This window comes from Ictidomys tridecemlineatus, chromosome 15 (genome assembly GCF_052094955.1).
Source record: "Ictidomys tridecemlineatus isolate mIctTri1 chromosome 15, mIctTri1.hap1, whole genome shotgun sequence".
NCBI classification, from domain to species: Eukaryota; Metazoa; Chordata; class Mammalia; order Rodentia; family Sciuridae; genus Ictidomys; species Ictidomys tridecemlineatus.
The window spans coordinates 37,688,710-37,713,260 of NC_135491.1; the positions used below are offsets into that span (position 1 = coordinate 37,688,710).

The 24,551-nt window shown below is 34.8% G+C and overlaps 1 pseudogene; it reads right to left on the reverse strand.

The window, feature by feature from the left end:
• Positions 1 to 1,056: 1,056 nt before the first annotated feature.
• Positions 1,057 to 3,532, reverse strand: LOC144370976 (large ribosomal subunit protein uL30 pseudogene; annotated as a pseudogene).
• Positions 3,533 to 24,551: the final 21,019 nt, after the last annotated feature.

Genomic DNA, 24,551 nt, shown 5'->3' on the forward strand with positions numbered 1-24,551 from the left:
GAATACAAATATGTGAATTCCCATCTCTGGAAGAGCCAACTCACTTACTCTAAGCCTCAGATTTTGTGGAAATGAGTATTTTCTTGGTCACAGTTGTCTCAAGAAATAGAAGCAATAGCCCATAAATGTGTATCTCATATCTACAGATTCTATATCCACAGTTTCAACCAACCACAGATGGAAATATTTGAACAAATATCACATCTGTAGCTAACATGTACAGACTTCTTTTTTTCCTTGTCATGATTCCCTAAACAATATAATTTAACAAATATATATATATATATATATATATATATATATATATATATATATATATATATATATATATGGCATTTATATTTTTTTAGATCCTGGTCATCTGATCCGGGAGGATTGTGTAGGTTATACACACATACATGCATTTCATAGAGGGTACTTCAGCATTCAAGAATTCTTAGCATCTGCAGAGATATTGGAACCAACGGTTTGCAAATGCCAAGGGATAACTGTGTGTGTATGTGTGTTCGTTCAGAGAGAAAGAGATTTATTATGAGGAAGGCTACATGATTATGAGCCTAAGATATACTATCTGCAAAGTAGAGACTCAGGAAAGCTGGTGGGTAGTGGTATAGTTTAGTCTAAGGCAGAAGGTGTGGGAATCGGAGGAGTTGATGGTATAAATCTGTCTGAGGGCTGGGGAAGGCAAGATGAGGCAGATTTTTAGTTTAGGAAGACGGGAGGTATTTCTGCAGTGAATTTCTCTTTCTTCAGCCTTTTGTTTTAATTGGGCCCACTCACACCGGGAAAGACAATCTGGTTTTTTTTTTTTTGAGTCTTCTGAATTAAAAGCTAATCTCCTAAGTGTTTACTCACTCCACAGTCAGCCAAGTTGATACATACAAATGAGTATTACGGGTATTAAACTTGCTTTTTGTTTTTCCCAGTTTGAGAGCAGGCACTGTTTATGAACTGACCATGTTACAAAAATTTCATGGTAGATAACTTGGTTCATATTTCTAGTAAGCGTTTTGATATGCTATGTTGGCATTTCTACCTGCTACAAAGTGGTTGCTTCTATTTCTTCCTTTGATCTTCTGGAGAAGGTAATGTGAAGTGCCACATGAAGTTGTGTGTTTTTTGGAATGATTTTCCAGCAATGCATTGCTTACTAGATCTTCCATGCAGATGGTGCCTTATTTGCCAACAGTTGGAGAAATCATAGTGTTACCTGTCAAGATAATTTGTTTCTTACTGATTTGCCATAGTTACGGTAGTAGGTTAGTTCATTATTGACTTCAAGTTTGAATACCCCCAAACTTCCACAATGCTCAGCATATTAATGGAAGCCTCATTGCACTTAACAAAGGTTCCATGGAAGATCTGGCAGAAACAAAGAAGCTACAACTCTTTCTGGGTCTTTAGTCTCATACCAATGATACCTCTAATTCTGATAACAAAAGACAATTTGAGTTCTGCAAAAGCATTGAAGACTTGAGTTTTTCTGGTCATTTTAGACATGTGAAGCTCACTTCTATTTATCTGCTATATCCCTTGTGACAGTGCTGAGCTTTTTCATATATAAGCTTCTTCCTTGCCTTTTGAAGCAGCTTTGGGGCAAATTTCTCTTTCAAGGACTTGATCAGCTCTGCAGAATTCCTTTGGTTTTTCTTAAGGATATCTGGTACACCAGGAACCTGCTTCCTCCCCCCACCCCAACTTTGACTCTCTGAATAGTTCCAGATGTGGAGGGAAAAACACAAAAACAAAAAACTGAATATTCTTTTAATTAATAGGATCATAAGCATTAACTATTATATATAATTAAAAAGATAACGCTGAAGTTAGCATGTGTATATTTGCATTGATGCACACGATCATCCACACAACATGTTGCTCACAAGAAATCTTGATGACAAATTAAGAAATGTAACTGTAGCCAAATTTCTTAATAGGACACCCATAGCACAAGAGTTAAAATCAAGAACCAACAAATGGGACATACTCAAACTAAAAAGTTTTTTCTCAGCAAGAGAAACAATAAGAGAGGTAAATAAGGAGCCTACATCCTGGGAACAAATTTTTACTCCTCACACTTCAGATAGAGCCTTAATATCCAGAATATACAAAGAACTCAAAAAATTAAACAATAAGAAAACAAATAACCCAATCAATAAATGGTCCAAGGACCTGAACAGACACTTCTCAGAAGAGGATATACAATTAATCAACAAATACAGGAAAAAATGCCCACCATCTCTAGCAGTCAGAGAAATGCAAATTAAAACCACTCTAAGATACCATCTCACTCCAGTAAGAATGGCAGCCATAATGAAGTCAAGCAACAATAAATGCTGGCAAGGATGTGGGGGAAAGGGTACACTTGTACATTGCTGGTGGGACTGCAAATTGGTGCAGCCAATTTGGAAAGCAGTATGGAGATTCCTTGGAAAGCTGGGAATGGAACCACCATTTGACCCAGCTATTCCCCTTCTCGGACTATTCCCCAAAGACCTAAAAAGAGAATACTATAGGGATACAGCTACATCAATGTTCATAGCAGCACAATTCACAATAGCTAGATTGTGGAACCAACTAAGATGCCTATCAATAGATGAATGGATAAAAAAAGTGGCATTTGTACACAATGGAATATTACTCAGCACTAAAAAATAACAAAATCGTGGCATTTGCAGGGAAATGGATGGCATTAGAGCAGATTATGCTAGGTGAAGCTAGCCAATCTCTAAAAAACAAAGGCAGAATGTCATCTTAGATATAAGGAGAGTGACTCAAAACAGCAGAGAGGAAGAGCATGAGAAGATGATTACCATTAAGCAGGGATGAGAGGTGGGAGGGAATGGGGGAGAGAAGGGGAATTGCATGGAAATGGAAGGAGACCCTCATTGGTATACAAATTACATATAAGAGGAAGTGAGGGGAAAGAGAGAAAGAGAGAAATGAATTACAGTAGATGGGGTAGAGAGAGAAGATGGGAGGGAAGGGGAGGAGGGATAGGAAGGGGATAGGAAAGGCAGCAAAATACAACAGACACTAGTATGGCAGTATGTATAAAGGTGGCTGTATAACCAATGTGAATGTGCAATCTGTACACGTGGTAAAAATAGGAATTCATACCCCTCTTGAATCAAATGTATGAAATATGATATGTCAAGATAATTGTAATGTTTTGAGTAACCAATAAAAAAATGTAACCAATAAAAAAAATGTAAATTTCCTTCAAAAGCATCCGTTGTAATTACATGGCTAACATGATGGAGTACCCTCCCTATACTGGACTTTGTGCTAAAATTCTATAAACATCTAGCAAAATTGTCATGAGAAATGGCATGGAAATTTATAGCTGTCATGTTAAACGGACTAAGGGCACATCACTAGAAAAGAAAACAGTGATTTAAATCCAGATCTATTTAGTGGATTAAGAAAAATCTGGATTTGGGAAGCCACCTGCTCTACTCTTACCTGATGAGAAATATGTTCATGCAATGCTGGGCCAATGTCACTCACTCTGACAGATCATATCTTTACCCATAGCAGTAGAACAAGATAATGGTGTTTTGAAGATTTAGAATTAAGCAGAAAAAAGAATTTCATGACGAGGTAGTCATTCAGTGATGATTTATTTATTTATTTATTTATTTTGGTAGTGAGGATTGAACCCAGGGACAAGTAACCACTTATCTATATCCCAGGCCTTTTTAATTTGATATTTTTAGAGACAGGGTCTTGCTAAATTACTTAGGGCCTTGCTAAGTTGCTAAGGCTGGCTTTGAACTTGAGATCCTCCTGCTTCAGCCTCTTGGGCTGCTGGCATTATAGGCATAGATCACCATGCCCAGCTACTCAATAGTTTTTTCTGTGAAACTTCCAATAGAACTCAAGAAAGAAAAAAAAATGAAGATGATAGCACAGGCAGAAGTTTCTAAAAGCTTACTTTTGCATGGGATTGGAGGTGAAGGAAGTGGGTGAAAGTTTTATTCTAAACACAAAAGTTTTCAGAGTTCCCACATATTCCACTTAAAAGTCTAAATTCAAAGTTAAAACGGTGATATTTTAAGTCACATATGGTACATACATATAGATGTAGATTGAAACATCTACAGCCCTAGATAGATTTATTTCATTTTCATCCGAGCCAGGTAATCCCCTCCTTTTCTGAACATACACACACACACACATATTCCTTCCTAAAGTAATCAAAATTATATTATTTATTTTTCTATCTTTAATAAAAAGTTACCTTTTTAAAAAAAATTCAAGAATTCTTTTTTGTCCTCTTTTAGAGAAAAAAAAAAAAACTCTTCAGACCAGATGGTCGGTCTTAATTAATTCTTATCACAGAGACATCTTTGTCATAAATAAAGTATTTTTCACAGATGAACAGTATTATATAAGCCCCTTTGTTTACTGAATTACTGAAAGAATGACTTTTCATGAGGGAAGTAGTGATTGTAATTTTATCTTTTATTTCTTCAACTTCCTTGGCACTTAAAAGCAATTATAACATTTAGGCTATTGAGTCTTCACTGAAGCAAGAGACATGTTTGTTTTAAATGCTTATGTTTTCAAAAAAAAATGATTTTTTTTCAGGATTTTTATGCACTACAGTGTTTCGTTTCAAAATAAATACTGCAAAGGCCACATGCGTCCGTCGGTTCTCCATCTGCAAGCTTCAAGTTTGCACTCGCTCTCACTGCATCCAGAGGGTGAAAGTCTTTATATTCTTTTTCTTACCTTCTCATCTTATCCAGTTAGAATATCAAGTTACATCACCAAAGTAGACCATGATGAGACAAAAAATCTCTGAGGCAGGAGGATCTCAAGTTCAAAGCCAGCATCAGCAACTTAGCAAGGCCATGAGCAACTTAGGGAGACCCTGTATCTAAATATTAATAAATAAATAAATAAATAAATAAAGATCTGGGGATGTGGCTCAGTGGTTAAGTACCACTGGGTCACTCTCCAGTACCAAAAAAAAAAAAAGAAAAAAAAAAGAAAAATTGTTTCTTTCTTGTCAGAGACAAGTACTTCATGCTTCAATTAGATTTCATCTATGTAAAGTAATACAGTGACGATCTTTGTCTTCTAAAACTTTGAGAAAATAGCAAACCACAGCATGGTGTCCCTCCGGCCCTTAAGAATTTTACATAGACTTAAATTTCTTAAAAGTTTCCAGCTCCAATGGAGTTCCGATTGGATTCTCCAATTTGGAAAAAGTAAGTTTAATATTGTTATATTGTTCTATTTTCAGAACTATCCTTCAGGATAGGCTGAGCAATATCATATGCTGAAGAAATGGGGAAAAAAAAGTCGATTTGAACATAGGAACTAGAGTTGTTTGAATTAAATCACCACACTGTTGTTCCTCACTGGGAAAAAATAGGTCACAGGGTTTCTATTTTTTTCTGAATTCATGGGAATTTTTATATGGTGTCAGGTAAAATGAGGACATTCATTTTCATCTAAATGTATCATCATACATTCAAATTTGATTATGTGAATTTATCAAATAACCTTGACTATTGTGCATGAATGTGTGTTTTCTTCAAATCATATTTTATTTATACAAAGGCATTTCCCCCTTTATAAGACTATTCAAAATGCTGATTCTTCCTTTTTTGTTGGCTATTTGTCCTGTTGAATGTATTAGTTCATCTTTCTAAGTTTATTTTATTTCTCAAATACAGTTCACTTGCACCTAGATTAACCCATGTGATAGCCCCTACTTCAAATATAAAAGATAATATTGATTCCTAAATAACAAGCTTTGAAAATAGTGGTAGTTTTTTGGTTCTCCTTTTACTGCTTCAACTTCTCCCGATCTCTTCCTCATGCATTAACAGTCTTGGAGAAAGTAAGAAAGAAATTCAGGGTGGGGAAATCCGATGTTATAGAACTTTAAAAAATTGGATCTTTCATTCACGTGGCAAATATTGACTATGACTGCTAGCTATGTATTGTGTTACTATCAAGATTAAGATGGTGAGCAAACCAGATAAATTATCATGTTTGTTTATTTGTAAATTGTCAGATAAAATTATATTATGTACAATTTGAGGTTTTGAAGTATATATGCAGTGTGGAATGGCTAATCTAGCTCATTAACACATGCATTAACTCATATAATTATTTTTTTGTGGTGAGAACACTTAGCACAAAGTCTCCTAGCCTAGTTATATTATGATAGATCTTATTCCAGGGCTTTAAAATTCTCTATAAGAAAGATGGGATGTAAACCCACGTGTGATGCTTCAGAAGTGCTTTCTAATTTTTTTTTGAGCCCCAAACAATTTTATCTGTCAAATAGATAAGCCAATTGTAAAGTATCATTACCACACGCATTAAGAGTCTTTGAAATATTTTAAATAATTCATTCCAGTCAACCAATTAAGCCTATGAAGAGAAGAGAAACTTTTTATATTGTTTGATAATGACTCTGATGAAAGGCATGCATAATGACATTTTGATCACAAACAATATGAGGATTTATTCCCCAGATATTTCAGAATAAAAAATACGCTGTCTTGTTGTTTCTACCCCACAAACATCACTGAAGAGTTACCTCCCGGAGGGAGAATCTATGTGACCATCAAGCATGGCCCACTGTGTTTGAACTTGAGTTTCTCCTTGACTCTAGACTCCCACATGTTGCAGTTCACTGGTGAGCAGATGACAGCTTGGGTGCTGAATGTCGGTATCAAAGTCAATCCATATACTCTTTACAGATGCTTCACTGTGTGTAAAAATGTTACTGTTTTACCTCCTAACTTGTAACAACAGCCAATGTGATCTTATTATTTTTCTCCTTAAATTTTTATCAGGATCATTCCCATTGTAATTAGGAGTTATAATGCCTCACACTTCTGAATCAAGTGAATCACTTCAAACTGCCAGTGAATCGCTCTGTGTGTTTGAAATAACACACAAGTTACTCTTGTGCTTTTCAGTCATGGGATGAAACAGAACCCGGTATGGCAGTTTTGTTCTGAATGTGGAACCATGGGTGCTGTCACCTAAAAGGACAGGTGACTCCAGATCAAGAAGGCTAAACGGTGGCCTCTATGAAAATGCAAAGGGGTGGGGATGTGTGAATTGGAAGAGACTATCCGCCTGTGCACAGAGGAGTTGGAATAAAATCGTTGTGCACAGAGGAGGAGGTAGGAAAGTCCCCTTTCAAACAATGTTCTGTGGACATTGTCTTTCCATTCCAGGACATAACTTGTCAGGTCCTAGTGACCTTGTCCATCTGGAACGACAATAGCTAAATGAAATTTTCCTGGTGCTTCTAGGAAGCAGGTCGAGTTCTAGGCAGGCACAAGATTATGTCTTTCCTCTGGAAGGCTGACTTTTAAAACCAAGGCGAGGCTCATAGACGGAGCCCTGGGTGGAGCCCTGCCTGTGGTCTTCAGATTTCCTATTTTCAGTTTTAAATGCTACCTTAAAAAAAAAATCAACTTCTTAAAATGAAGCTGAAAATATTTGAATTTAAAAGTAGTAGTTTAATGATCAATGCATATTGGTCATCAGTGAGTATTGGTCATCAGTAAGCTTTTCACATATGATCTTTAGCAAGTATCTATTGGGCGCCTACTAAGTTTGCTAACTTATTACTATTAAAAAAAAAGTCTGGTTGGCACTTTTATTGTTCATACCTACCAACTGAGGAAAACTAAAACTTAGGAAATTTCTGTGTGAACAAGAAGTGAAAGAGCTAAGATTTGGCACCAAGTTTTCTGACACCAAAGACTGATTTCTTATGACTGTGTCATTTCATTAGAATTCAATATTGGAAATGGGGAATTGACTAGAAAATAAATCCACAGGTGAATTCACTGAATGAAGACCACTGCTGTCCAGTAGGAATTGTCCTAGCAGACTTTTATACACCTAACGCATGCAATTGCTTGTGCAATACAGTAGAGACAGCATAGAATGAAGGCCAAAATAAGCAACTACAGACCTTTGGATTCACCACACAGTATCTTACAGTTATGGAATATTATTGGATGGATTGCAGTTTCTTTATCATACATGGTATTAAGAAAAAAATTTGACAATTATACTATCAGTACTCATTGTGGGGATCATTTTACCCTTTATATATATTAGAATTTATAATATTTAAGGAGATGGTTTTATTTTCTCGCTCAGGAACTTTTATGAAGAGAGGGGCGGGGAGGGACGGAGGAGTGTGTGTGTGTGTGTGTGAAAGGTAATTTGTTGGGTCTAAGACAACCAGCTAGTTTCTATGTTTCTTTATTGAAGAATGCAGTTTGAGAAACGATAAACTCTTTGGGGCAGTATTTTTAATGAGATAAAAATGTCACTTCACTCATTTCTGTGTGGCCATAAATAATTTGATGATCAATTGTTTCATGATGTGTACTCTTTAGACAGATGAGACCATGAGGTCACCTGTGGATCAATAGCACTCATTATGTTCTGCGTGGTTTTGTCATAGCACAGTGCTGGGGAAGTTTCTGTTGGAACTAAATTTATTTCGGGGAAAATAGTGCACAAAATGGGAATTCCTTTTCTAGACATGACAGAGTAGCTAAGACCAATTTTCTTCTTGATGTAAGCATGCAGAACATAGGACAAAACATATGTAATAACTACTTCCAGAAAATAGAAAATAGCAAGAAGCACAGGGCTATTGTATTAGCTGGCTTTCTATTATTGTAACAAATATCCAAGATAACCAGCTTACAAAGAGAAACGGTTACTGTGGTTCATAGCTTTGTAGGTTCCAGACCATGATCAGTTGGCCCCGTGGTTTTCAGCCAGCTTCTATAATGGTGGGTACATGTGACAGAGCAAAACCACTCACCTCAAGCCCAGGAGCAAAAGCGAGGAAAGGACTAGAGTCCCACAGTTCCCCTCAAGGGATACCCACAATGACTTAAGACCTCCTTCTAGGTCACCACTTCACAGTAACCCCATGTGAGGCACAAACCTTTAACACCTGGGCCTTTGGGGGGGGGGAATTCAACATCCAAAATATAGTAACAATGACCCTCAAGAAACGGGATTGCAGGGGGAATGCTGCCATCACCCCAGTCTCCTTCCCAGGTGCACTCTGGGGACCTTAATGCTAGAGGGGAAACCCAAAAAGGGCACGGTGGCTCTCTGAGTTGAGACAACAGAGATAGAAGTCCAGTAGGGACACAGAGCTGACACACAAGCAGTAGAGAGCCAGAGAGAAAGGAGCTCTGCTGAGAAAGAGCTTGGAAATCTGCCGACAGGTCTCCTTGATTCCCTTGCTGAGTAAGTCAAGCTCCTGTGGGTGAACCTCCACAAGGACTCACCATACCAGAGATCTGCAAGCTGAATCCCGAGGTCTCCCACATTCACTTTTGCTTTAGTAGACATAAAACAGAGTTAAACCTAGAGATATCAGAGGGTCCAGCCTTATTGGCAGGACAAAAGTCTCTCTAGATGAAGGATTCCGTAGATCTAGAGAAAAAAAAAAAAAAGCTTTAATGAGTCAGACCAATCCAAAGACAACTGCCTATTGATCAAAGTCTGCCATATTTTAGAATACAACAGTATTATCTAGCACCTAATCATGTAAAATTACCATGTAAAACATCCTGTCAAAATTTACCATGTCATGTATCCTATCAAACTGTGAAAAACAGTAAAATGTGATCTATATCCACAAAGAAAACAGTTTTAAGTGTGCTCCAAAGTTTAATGGGAATCATTAACTTAAGAAAAAAGTGAAGGAAGAAAATCATCAAAAGGAACATCTAGAGATGGAGATTATAATTTCTGAAATTAAAAAGTCACTCAATGGATGCATAGTAAATAAGACATTGCAAAATAAAAAAAAACAATAACAAAAGTATACACTGTTCTCAACTAAAGCACAGAGGAAAAAAAACTATGTGGGGCACCATCAATCAGTCTAAAATATGTATAATTTGGAATCCCAGGAAAAATGGGGGTACAGTAGAAGTTAATTATCTGAAAATTATTTGTTAAAAATTATAACTCTAAAGATCCAAGTAGCTCAAGGAAATCAAAATTTTAAACACCAGAAAAATCCCTTGAGTTACATCATAATAGTTGAAAAAATATAATGCAGAAAACATCTTTGAAATATCTATAGTTAAAAACATATACTACATACATAAATGAATCATTCTCATATTTGTTTTTTTCTCATTAGAACAAAATACAAGTAGGAAAAAAAAGAGAATATTTGTTTGCAGGAATTGAATCCAGGGGTACTTTGCTACTGAGCAAGGTCCCCAGTTCTTTTTCTTCTATTTTGAGACAGGGTCTTGCTAAGTTGCTGAGGCTAGATTCCAACTTGTGATCCTCCTGCCTCAAACTCTTGAGTCACTGGGATTGCAGGCATGCACCAATACATCTGGCTAGAATAACATTTTTAAAGTGCCTAAAAATAATATATATATATATAAAATGAATGTAAACTAATGACTTTACAAACAAATAAAAAGCTGAGAGTATTTTTTTCTAGCTGATTTGTATTAAAAGTACTAAAGTATGTTTAAGTAGAAAGAAAAATGATATCACATTAAAATGTACATGCAAAAATTAATGAAAAATATCAGAAGGAGCAATTACAAGGCTAATTTTTTTGGGGGGGTGTTTTTATTGTTTTGTTCCAGGAATTGAATCCAGGGGTGCTTAACCACTGGGACACATCCTTAGCCCTTTTCATTTTTTATTTTTGAGACAGAGTTTGACTAAATTGCTCAGTGCCTCATGAACTTGCTGAGGTTGGCCTCAAACTTGCTGTCCTCTGGAGTCACTGGGATTACAGGCATGTGCCACCACACCTGGCAGAGTGCTTTTCATTTAAAAGACTGTCCAATGAGAATAACAGCATTATGTGTGTGTGTATATATATATTAATTTGTATGTATAAATACAAATAATAAAGTTAGGAGCAAGAAAATGGAAGAATAAAGATTTTATATAAAAGTAAAATTATATAATATCTGAAAGTAGACTCTGGCAAATTAATGAAATGTATTACAAACCTTAGAACAAATGCTAAAGCAATCAATCAAGCAGGGAGGACTAGCTACCAGATCAATGATGATTATAAAATAAATAAACTCTGAGTATGGGTTAAGTTGTGCATATATATTCCATCCAAAAGAAAGTAAAGTCATAGAAAGAATAGGATGGATGGAAAAATAAAAACAAACAGTAAGAAAGTAAATATAAGTGTTTAAAACTCCAATTAAAAAGCAAACTACAAGTACTTAGCATATAAAGCAAGAATCAAATGTGTTTTCTATAGGAACTCATTTGAATAGTAATGTACATATAGTTTAAATGTTAAAGTCTCAAAGAAGTAGAAGCACAGAAACACTAGTCAGAAGAACTGTAGAGTTGGTTCTGTTAATATAAAAATAAAAACCAGAAAAAATATTATTGGAAATAAAGGTTACATTTCATAAAGAGAAAGGGGTCAGTTCATCACAAAGAGTTATGAAATTTAAGTTATGCACAGAGTAATAGAAGCTTCAAAATTCATGAAGAGCATACTGATAGAAGAGAAAGGAGCAATTGACAACTCTAATGGGATATTTTATATCCCTTTTTTAGAAACTGATAGAAAAGTAGGCAGACAAGCAGTAGAGAGAGAGATGTGACTATCCTGGAGACCAATATGAAATAATTGACATGTGTAGGGTATAGAAGGCCTGTGACTATCATTAACAGACTTGAACTACGTGTCTTCTTCAGAAATTCCACCCAGTAACAGAAAAATAAATCGCATCTTTTTCAAATGTGTCCACAAGGTTATCAAGGTAGAGTACATTCTAGGTCAAAAAGTCCCAACAAATTTTCGAAAACTAATATTATGCAAAGCACATTCTTTTACCACAACATAATTAAAATAAAAGTCAGTAATAGGAACATATCTGGAAAACCTTTATGTATTTTGAAATTAAATACTGGGCTTCTAAATAACCCATGGGTCAAAGAAGAGATCAGAAGGGAAATTAGAATATATTTTGAAACTGAATGAAAATGAAAGTAGAGCGTGTCAGATTTAATAAGGTACAATGCTAAGTCATACTGAAAGAAATTCAGGAATTTTAAAAGTTCAAACATAAATTAAAGAAATGGCTAAAATCAATGATATAAAATTTCATTGCAAAAACCTAAAAAAGAAATGTAAATTAAAATGAAAAACGTAAGTGAAAGCAAATATGAAGAAGAGTCATTTAAAAAGTGAACAGAAAATAGAAAAAAAATTTAAAAACTTGTTTTTCTTGTTAAGTCCATAAAATTGATAAGCCTTTAGGTAGATTGACCAGGAAAAAATTGGAAGACACAAAGTATTAATACTAGGAATAGGAGAAAAGTCATGGCTATACATCTTAAAGATATAAAAGGAATAATCTGAAAATGTTGTAAATAATTTGACAAAAGCAAAGTCATTACCAAAAAATTGAAATAAATCAACCTCTCTCATGAACACAGATGCAAAAAGTTCACATCAGATTAACAAGTTGAATAACTATAAAAATGGATAATTAATCATGACCAAGAATGGTTTATTTAAAAAAAATCAGTTTGATATAACATTTAGAAATCCATTACATATTTAACCATATTAACAATAAGTAAGAATTGTAACATTTTCTCCATAAATTCAGAAAAAGCATTTAGTGAAATTTAACATGTATTGAAGAAAAAATTCTCAGCAAACTAGGAGTAGAATACTCAACTTGATAATAAATTTTAAAAAACTATCCCTTTCAGCTAACATTGTGTTTACTATAAAACTAATTGCTTTTGATCTAATTCCAGAAACAAAGCAAAGGTATTCCCCTTGAGACTGGTATTCGACATTGTACTGGAAAACCTAGCCAGTGCAAAAGGCAAGACATAGACAATAAAGAAATAAAGCAAGCATATAGACTGGAAAGAAAGAAAATTGTCTTTATTTTCAGAAAACTAGATCAGATACTTAGAAAATTTTAAGTAATCTATAAATAAGCTATTAAAAATAAAATATTAATCTTGTACTGTCAGAGTACAAGGTCAGTATTAAAAATAATGAATATATTTATACACTAGTGATTAACAAAAAACAATAAGTAAGCTATTTAAAATAAATGTGAAATACACAGAAATAAACTTTTAAAGTATGATGAGAATGTTTAAACTGTACTGAGAACAATTGTTAAAACTGAATAGATGGAGCAGTATACCAGGTTGCTATATTGAGGGCTTGATATGATAGGCAAATTGACAAAACTGAAAAATTCGTGGTATGTTAGGTAAAAAGCAGGAGAAAGAGGAATATAAAAAGCACCTTATTCCCTCTACTCTATCCTTCTACTACGAACACCCTGATAATTAAAGGGTTCCTCTACATTTTATGTAAACATTTTTCCCTCAAATGCAATATTAATATACTATATTATTATTAATTATGTAATGGTTCCTTGATGGTTTTCTTGGATAGAATTGTGATGTGCATGCACGTATAAGTAAGCAGAAGATGACATGAGGTTCCACCATTAAAAGGGAATCTTGTGTGGGTGATAAAAATGTGGCTCTACCTATGAGTATTATTTTTATATTGTTAAATTGTACTTTATTTTCAACTTAAGCAAACATTCCTTAATGTTAAACTATGCAACTAAGTCCCAACAAAGTCATAATAAAAATCATAAAAATGGGCCACATGCATGCCTGTAATCCCAGTGGCCCAGAAAGGTGCAGGCAGGAGGACTGCAAGTTCAAAGCCAACCTCAGAAATTAATGAGGCCGTAAGCAATTTAATCCTGTCTCAATACAAACAATAAAAAATGGGCTGGGGATATAGCTCAGTATTTAAATGTCCCTGGGTTCAATCCTGGTCCCCACAAAATATGTATACGAAAATGCCTAAAAGAACTATACATTTATTCAAATTAATAATTGTACTGTGGGAGTTAAATAAGGTTACTATTTTATTAGGAAATACACCCTGAAGATTTTGAGAAAAGACCACAGCCTATGAAAGTTACACTCAAAAATCTTAAGGAAAATATAAAAATGCACACACTTACATGATTAGAGAAAGAGAGGGAGGAACAAATGGTAGACAAATGTAATTAAATGGTGAAGGTGGGTTAAAGCATAAATGAGGAAAATACTTATTTGTACTACTTTTGTACCCTTGCTGTGCTTGAAATTATTTTCCAATAAAAAGTTAAATCATAGTATATTTAAAGCATGATCAATGAACATGAAAAGGTCAGCATTATAGATCATCTGTGATATATGTATTTAGTAGCCATTACTTTCTATTGCATACGGGTGTCAAAGGCTAACCTTGAAGAGATGGACGATATAAAGTGTTGGTGGGGATGGGGAGCAACTGGGACCCACACACATTACTCTGGGAATGTAAAATGGGACAAGCACTTTGAAAAAAATCTTGGGGATTTCTCAAAAATATTAAATGTACACTTACTCTCTGACCCAACGTTCCACTCCTAGGCAACCACAAAAGGGAAATGAAAATGGGTATCTTGACAAAGATTTATATGTGACTGTTCACAGCAACACTATTCATGATAGCCACGTACTGGAAATACAAATTAAACCCATCAATGAGAGATGAGAAAATAAACTGTTTATATACACACACTGAACAATGGCGACCCTGTAAAGATATTTAACAATAATATGGAAAAATCAAACTACACATGTAGTTTGCCTTCTGTATCTGTGGGTTCCAAGGATTCAAACAATTGGCAAATTGAAAGATTTTGGAAAAAGCACTGTGCCTGTATGGATTTCTTTTTTTCTTGTCATTATTCTCTAAATAATCCATTGTAACAATTACTTACATAGCATTTACATTGGATTTGATATTGTAAGTAATCTAGAGATGATTTAAATCATATAGGAGGATATGCATAGGTTACATAAAACTTTTAACTTTGTGTGAGTGACTGGAGTACCCACAGATTTCGGTATTAATAGGGGGTCCTGCAACCAATCCTCTGCAGATACAGAGGGACATTGTGCTGAGTAAGTGTACCGATAGGAAATTTCCAAACAGTAAAAACTCTGCTATAGTCGCAGAAAGCATGTCAATGGTCTTATTTCAAGGAGTTACACAAGAGGACTTTAAGGAAGATGCAGGCATTTTGAATCTTGACTGGGGTTTTGATTACATTTGTTAATGTATTTGTCAAGATTCACCCAGTTCGACTCTTGCATGGATATACTTTATTGTATGTCTAAAGTATGTCCAAGTAAAGTTAATTGAAAAGAAAAATCCTACCCTCCAAAGGAAATGTAAGGAAAGGAAGGGAGGGAGAAAAGAGAGCAAGATGGTACATTTCTTTTTTTTTTTTTTTTGGTAATATTTAAATGGCCTGAAGTTGGCTGGATATGGTAGCACACACCCGTAATACCAGTGACTTGGGAAACTGAAACAGGAGGATCACAAGTTTAAGCATCCTCCACAATTTAATAAGACCCGCTCAAACGTAAAACGGTGGGGATGTAGCTCAGTGGTAAAATGCCCCTGAGTTCAATCCCCAGTACCAAATAAATAAAATAACAAAAAAACTTGAAGCCCACTGTTCATAAGATAAATTAGTCTACTTAAAAAAAAATAAACAAAAGTCAGTATCTACCTTGCTTAGATATAGCAATCAAGATTTGAGACTTTGATTAACCATTTTGAATTCTTCCATTTTCTACTATGCCCAGGACTCTAAGTTCTGTCAAAGTCCGTGTGAAAGGATTTCCACTTGCATTATCTCAAGAACCAATTCTGTGAGAAACTATTGCACCTCATTCAAATCATCTTGATTTCCTCTAACTCAACATAACTCAATTTATTCAACTCAGTTCACATATTATGTAATTTGACTATTGTGTAGTACTCAAAAATACCATGGAATACAGGTGAAATTACATACAAGAAAACATGTAGGAACTGATTTTTTATTGTTTGCCATGTTATATAATGTAATCCTCATAGTGTTGATGAAGTATGCATTATCATCCATTTTACAGAGAAGGACTGTGAGGCTCAATAGGTTAGATGACATTTCCATTATCATGTACCTACAGAATGACAAAACTAGAAAGAAACCCTATGCCTCTATAATTTTACATCCCTGCTGTGCTGGAAATAGGAAAATGAGCATGTAATTTAAAAACTGGTTAATGTGTATTCTGGTTGAGTTATAAAATAATTTTTTATTTCTTTACTATTTTGTGCAGTATCTATATGTTGATAACCAACAGTTGTGGTAGTATGGATTAAATTGTTAAATTACCAAGAATAGATAATACATAATTGCATACACATGCAGATATTGCATTCACAGTGTATAGAAATTAGCTCACGTGTTACCTTTATTTATATCAAATATCCAAGGGAGGTCTTTTCTTTAAAACAAAAAGAATAGTATTTCCCTGGTCAATTAGAAGTAGAAATTTAAATGTGTCTAGGTATTGAAATATCTTGGGCAACATCATAGATAATTGAGCTTACATTCTCCATCGAGATAACTGAAAACATCTTTTGGATAATGACACCTGCCCTTGTCTTCAGAATGGTCTGTTAAAAATCTCATGGCAAATGGCTCAAGAGAGCTTGTCATATTCAGGAACCTGGAAGGAACATGGCTCTGTCGATTTGTATGGAGTTGGAGGAGCACAGATAAGAGAAAGTCGTAAAGCATAATTAAAGAAATAGACAAGCAAATCCAGGGAAATATAAGGGAAGTAACATATTTATATTTCTTTCTTCAATTTTCTTCTTCTTCTTTTTTTCCACTATAACCCTTATTTTCCTTGACTATCTTATTTACTCAGCTTGTTCTTTCTGACCAAGTGACAAATGAAATGAATAAAAACATAAGACATGAAAATAAAAATCTTCCTATGACCTCTCAGACTAATTTTGAATTACAGTTTTTCTTTCTTTGTTTTATATTTGCTCGGAGGTGCCTTTAATACCCTGTTCAAGTGAGTCTTGACATTTTAAAAGTATCTTGGAAGAGTCCAAAGGATAATTTTTTTTATCTTTGTTCCCCCAAATTAACAAAAAGATATTTCATTCAGATATCTACTATACAACAAAACTGAGTTTTCTTTTCTTGTTGTGAGCACACAAATAATGTAGAAATGCAATAGAATTCTGCAAATCAAGTTTTCAGGTGCTATTATAAAATAAAACTATATTATATTTAATATATATTTATACTATAATAGAAAATTAAATCAGCATATAAATTAATACAAAGCTCTTCATGATTTTGTAATAGTCTTATCTATTGTTTCTTAAATAAGTTGCCACTAAATTCTGCTACATATCACTGTCAGCAAAAATACAAACATACTTTATAATACTACCTTATTTTTTAAAATGAGACTCATTTAATTGAACAAATTGCCTTTCTGCTTTAGTTTCTAAGAAATATAGAATAAAGAAAAAATCAATGTAATGAATACTGTATTACTAGTTCTAGGCAAGTCTTCTTCTCTTATTTAGCCAAGTTCCTTTTTTAAAAATATCATAAATCATGTTAAATCATTTTTCGGTATACAAGGAACATGATGCATCAAGCAGATGCTACCCCACTACCCCCAAAATTTGTGTGCTGTAATAATCCAACACAATGAGTTCATAGGGTGCAGAAAACATGAAAAATAAAAGAGGAGGAAGAAGAGGACAGATGGTTGGCATGAGTCAAATCAAAAATTCATCTGGACAATGTAGATTGAGGGGACCCATCATTTTAGTTTACGACCCCAAAGAATATGTATGATCCTGGTTGCCTATAATTACAGGGATCCTGCACATTAAATGACTGAACACACATACTCCTCCTGTCTTGTCTCCATAAAAGAAATTATAGTCATGTGTTACCTATGCCAAATATTAATTCGTTTTTGCTGTCTCAAAATTCTTTTAAAAACTGGGATCTAAAGATGGACAATCTTCCTTTTTTTTTTTTTTTTTGGCAGCATGACTCCAAAACACCACTGAAGAGGACATAAGAAAATGATCTATATTCCCTCCTTGTGGCATGAATGATTTAAATGGCCTTCGTTTCTAGTGAAGTGTATCTAGTGGCTATGCATCCACCCTTTCATTTTAAATTAAGAAGCATATTTTTCTCCTTTCTGGATTCTTCTAAATTATTAACATGCACCACTCTTCATGAATTTTCTTGCAACTCACCAACAGGGAAAAGGAGGAGGAATGTTCTCTCAAAGGGCATTTTCCCTACTCAGCCCTAATCATGATGGCACGAAGATGCTCTTATGTGGAGAAACTTTCATTTGTTTTTAATAGGAAGAAGAGAAATCCTGCTTTTTTCAATTAAAAATCTAATCCAATTAGAGGTAGAAAAAAAGAGAGGAAGAAAGAAACATAGAAATGTACAATCACAATGATAAATTGACAAAATTGTGCCTCAAATGTCTTATACATCCACATTTTTTTAGGTCCAGTTATTGTCTATAAAAGGGATTTGCCGATTATTAGATATGTGAACAAATATCCAACTGAATGAGAATGGTTGAATAAACTGCAGTACATATTTATTTTAATAGCTACAAGTTTTTTTGTGTGTGTTTTCAACCAATTTTAAATGCATGGTATTGTGTACTTTTCCCCACTGTATAAACAAGCATAAATTTTAAAAATGCACACACATACACACCACCACACACACAGAAAAACTTGAAGGTCACCTCCCAGAGGTGAAACTGGAGTCAACTTTTCATCAAAAACTCAAGAGAGTTCTAATTGGAATACAGCTAAATTGGAAACGATGATGAATAGACATTCAGATCTTGAACATACAAATACACATAGTATTTGTCAGGATTCTCCTGAGAAATACAACCAAATAGGAAAAAATTTATTACAAGAATTTGTTGCACCCAATTATGGAGAGTGACAAGTCCCAAGGTTTGCAGTCAGCGATTTGGAGAGATAATGGTCTGAGGACCTGAGAATGAGAAGAGCTGATTCTGTAGTGACAGTTTGAAGGCTGGCAGGCTCAAGACCCGGGAAGAGCCCATGTTTCAGATTCAATTCCAAGGACAAAAACCCTACATTCAGCTTAAGGCAGTAAGGCAGGAATAATTTCTTTCTTATTTAGAGGAAGGTCAGCTTTTTGTTCTATCTGGGCTTTGCGTAGTTTGGATCGTCCCTACTTACATTAAAATGGGCACTTTGCTTTGAGTTAGGGATATAGCGCATCCTCAGTTGGCTTTGGTTTGGGAGACATAATGGTAGAGTATTTGCCCTGCGTGCAACAAGGCCCTGTAACAGAGAAGGACAATTAGCTCTAAGTTCATCAAATGTTGAAGTTATTCAGAAAGATCCAGAATAATGTTTAATCAAATATCTGGGCACTCCATGTCCCATTGACACAAAATTCTCCATCACACATGTTTTGCATTTGAAAAGTGAATAACTCCATATTAATAGATAAGGATTATTGGCATAAAATTATGGGTCAGCATGCCAAGTCACAGGAAATCAGTTTTTTTTGTTGTTATTGTTTTTTGTTTTTGCCAATTCCTTTCCTATAAATAAAGCAAGGCGCCACATGTCTGGAAGTGAATTTCTGTTTATTATCATTGTCCACCTTAGTTGAAGATTTCTATAATGCTCTTCAATGCTTATGCTGTGCCTTCTATTGGGTCTGTAGGGACATGGTGACTGTCTTTTTGACCCAATATTAGAGACCATCTCTCCAGGTATCCCCTTTTAAGCTACTGGGACAAATGTCAAAGACTTAAAAATGGGCAAAGGAGATCACTGGGTTTCCATTTGGAGGAATAATAGGCATGATCTGGTAAACTTCTGGGGTTATCTGATGCCATTAGGGATGTCTCAGTTGTCTTGTGGTCAGCTTTTTCACAATTGTGCAGAAGAAGCTGACTTTAAGAAAATTGATAGTAATGTAAATGCTTCCTGTCCAGACCAATGCAGATTACTACTGCTCATAGTAACGAGTCTAACTTTTGTTTGGCAGAGAATATAAATCTCTATAAATTAAATTCTCGTTTGAACCGATTTTCATATTTCTGGTTCCCTCATTAATTAACAAACAATTTGGCACATGTTCATTTTATATTGTATAAAATATTTATATTTGCATTATGCCTTGGACTTCTTTGTTAAATTCACATTCTTATAATCACTTCCTCAAAAATATGTTTTAGCCAGTGGATTACAAGCTTAGTGAAGGCAAGGACCTCATTTGTCTTGTTTATTGCTGTCTCCCTAGGGTTTAGTATCAGGAATTTAGTAGGGGTTCAGCAAATAGCCTCATGGTTTCCAGAATTAGCACATGGAAATGAATCAAAGATATTTCTGAGCAATCAAATGAGTCCTAGGGGAGAAACTTTCAGTAGTATTAAGAAAGCATTGAATGTCCTTATTAAATCAGAACATGCAAAGTGTTTACATGCAAAATTTATAATAAAAAAGTCACTATATGCAGAGTATCTTTGAATATCACTACTGAGAAAACTCAAGTGTTTTTGAAGAGGAATCTGTAAGTGTTCAAAAGGTATGGACTTCATTACTTGTACAACTAGGAGGAGAAGCATCTTGGATAACAATGCAGGTTCATCATGATCTCCTGTACCTAGAGATTAAAACACATGTGCATGTGCACACACACACATTTCTGCTTTTATTCATTTTCAGTTTTAAAGATGATTTATTTTTGCTTAATGAAAATTTCTGTTTCTGGTAGAATTTTTTGCAAGTAATTAAGACAATCGAACTCTTGAAATATTTGTTTTTTCCTAACACATCATGCAGTCAGACTTAGATCTCTTACAAAACAGACACAATTCAGTATTACCTATGGGATCTTATAAAAGCAGTAGAAACTGATGATACATATTTCTTGATAAACTCAGGATTCTTATTACTATTGATATCTAAATCTTAAAACATATTTCCCATGACAATGTAAAAAACTACCATTTAACTGCTCTGTGATGTTAGCAGTGACTCAGACTATTTGTGTGATGTGTTTGTTACAGAGACAGGAATATGAAATAAAATATAAACAAACACCAGCAAAGCCTCACCGTGAACATAAAATCTCTTCCAGAGAAGACAACAAAAATAAGAGCAAAAGAAAAAGAACTTTGAAAATCAATTTGTAATTCTGATTAGTGTTTAAGAAAAAAAAGAAAATTAGACTCATTAAACGTAAGAGAGTGTAATTGTGCAAAGAACAGAATTAGGCAGTTCCTAGAACCCAGACAGGTTCTGTAGGTCTCTGGAACTTCCTTAATCCTGGATAACATTTCTGGATAGAAAAAAAGGAAATGACGTGCAGAAAAAGGGAACTGAGATGTAGTGACAGTTTGATTGGTTACAACTTGACATTTGCCTCATTTGAACCTGGTTTGACTAAAGCTTGGCTGCTGTTATTGGTTGAGACTCAGCTAATTGTTACAAAGGCAGATTGCTAAGTTGAGTTTTAAGTTTGTTTAAAAACCGAGTTAGATTGCAGTCCCTATGCAAGGACTGGAGTATCCAAGTACTGAGGCTTTCTTAGGCTAAAAGTAGATCATTAAACATAAGGCTTGGAAACCCAATATTCACAGACTTAAATTTACATTAAGGCATTAAAATATCCAAAGATTTTTCTATTATTGTGATTGCTTTACGAAGGCTCCTTTTTTGGAGCTGCAAACAGGGTACTTATTGAAAGTCTGTTCTGCCTTGTATCAGTATATTCAGTAACCGTGAGAATTTCAGCTGCTTATTTTAGCATAACTCCTGAGTACTTCCTTTATTCTTGCAATCCAAAAACATTTTTGATGAGTTAATTATCATTTCCAAGTGATGAATCTCTTGCTCCAATAAATGATATTGGATACATTGAATCACTGTAATTATCACCTAGATTTATCTAATTCGTAATTAATATGTTTAAAATTCTTATAAAATGGAAATGGTCAAAAAGAGTAGAAATAGCCTCAACTACTGTTATAGTTTTTTATCCACTTATGAATTCATAATGTGCATAAAATAGCAACTTGGTGAGAAATATTTCCCAATGAGAACTTTAGAATCATCTTGGTGTCACTGTAAATGGCCCCTAATGAGTTTGCCCCTTGGTGGGTGCAAAGCCAATAAGCACAGCTAGGTGGTGGAGTGAGGAATGGTTTATTACTGATAGAAGGAGAGCCTTGGGACTACCAAAGCAGTGTCTCTGAAAACAGGAGGTGCCAGGATTTTATTGACTTGACTCATGCATATTCCTATTGGAAAGGCTGCTCATCACATGTAGGGGTGGATACACTTCTGAAGTCCAGGATCATGCTTCTTCATACATGCTCAAAGTGGAAGAGGGAAATACCTTCTGGACTCAGAATTTAACATTATAATGAGATACCATCAGTGAAATTCAATGGAGGTCACCAAGAAGAATGACTCCAAGATTTTGGCTAATTTCTTATGGGTTTCTCTGGGGGGGGGCTTTATCTGAAACAACCCAAAACAAACAACACAACAACAACAACAACCTCTCCCCCCCAAAAAAATGTTAAATATGCCATAGATTTTTTTTTCTCACAAATATAGGAGCTTGTCCCTGAAATTTTCTGCCTAGCCATTTGCATCAACAAATACATTTTTGATGCATTAAGATAAGGGTTTGAATTTTGAACCTATTACTTAATTAGCTCAAAGTCATATAATTATTCACTTTGTGAACTTCATTTTTTTTATCTATTGAAATAGAATTGGGGATTGAAGTGGAGAGTACACATTAAAACATGCTATAGAGTACCTGGCCCAGAGCCTGCAGGCAAAATCATCTGTATTTGGCAATGGTGTAGGGATCAATGAATGAAATTGCTAACAGTGTCGTCTTGACTAATTATTTCATCCTAAATTCATATACAAATTTCCTTTGAAGTTTTTAAAAAAGTGAAAGGAATATTGAGGAAGATAGCCAGAAGGAGAAATGAAGGAAATTGAACACTTGACAAAGATAATAATAAACTGGGCAAAAAAAAAAAAAAAAAAAAAAATTGAAAGAAAGGAAAATGACTGATATCTTTTTCTGGCTGAGCTGTTGCAGATGTCCAGTTTTTTTTTGTTTTTCTAGCATTTATTCTTGGATAAAATTATCAATTAAGAAAACTGGGTATTTATTATAACAAAAGAACTAGTGGTATAGAATATGGAGACAAATTAACTACCTGTGGACTGTGTGGCTTTATGCAAGACAATCATTCTGGGTTTCCTTAAGACATTCAGTCCCTCTGGGCTACCTGTTCATCTGAAGACCCTCCCCTCCCCCGAACATACTGGGCATGGAAACCAGTGGTGTTGTACCACTGAACCACATCCCCAGCCTTTTTTACTTTTTGTTTTGAGACATGGTCTTGCTAAGTAGTTTAGGACCTTTCTAATTTGTTGAGACTGGCCTTGAACTTGCAATCCTCCTACCTCAGCCTCCTAAAATCGCTGGGATTACAGGTATGCGTCACCATGCCAGTCATCAGAATATTCTTTAAGCAAATATATGTAGCTTTCTTCCAATTTCAGTATTTCTATCGTCTATTGTTCTTTGAATTCCGGTTCCTCTAGTTTAATCTATTGACCTCAATTTTGGCTGAGCCATGGTCAGATGGGTTAAACTTCTACTGTTCGAGTCATTTCTTTACTCTTCAATCCCTATACAAGTCCCATTTTATCCTGTTATTAAAGGGAAAAAAATCTTATTTAGTTCTGCAGGAAATAAATTGCCTATTTAGAGAATATATTCAAGGTAAAATATTGAGTTAATCATTAAATTCTTTCCTATCGACTCAAGCAATAATGTAATTAGCTATATCCCATAATCACAAAAAGATAAAAATGTCCTAACTCGTGTTGGAGTAGATCTATGGATTAATAATTTGTGCAGTGTCTTTCCTCCACCTTGTTTTAGGAAAAAAAAATAACAGTGTCTGGTGTCTGTGAATTTCATATATACAGAGAAACTATAAAAATAATGCAGACTTTGATTCCTTAAATCTGTAATGCAGGTTGAGATCTTGATTTTCTTACAATCTCTTAGATAATGCTGCTGCTGCTGCTCTGAGGACCAGGCTGAGAGTGGTAAAGGTCTTGACTGAGCAGCCCCAGCCTCTCCTGCCCTCTCCTTAAACACCATTTAAGGGGAGATAATCAAATCAGCTCCATCATATTGCTTGAGATGGACCAAAGGTATCATCTTCTTTCAATTTTCTTTCCAGAAGGAGGAAGGCATTTTTACCTGTTCTAGCAAATGGGTAAAATATCCAGTGGATGATATCTGATGGAACAATGATACAAAACAGTCTGTTAGTAGTAAGTTAATGAATTGCATGTATTCCAAGGGGCTTGAGATTCAGGCCTAGAATTTCTATGGAAAGGTAAAAGGCGATGAGATAAAGGTGAAATTCATTGGTCATACATTAAAGGGCTTCAGGGGCTAAACATTTGTCATGAGTATAGCTAGTCAACATGGGAATTGAGGCTAAAGAGATATCATACAGTTGCATCAAATGTG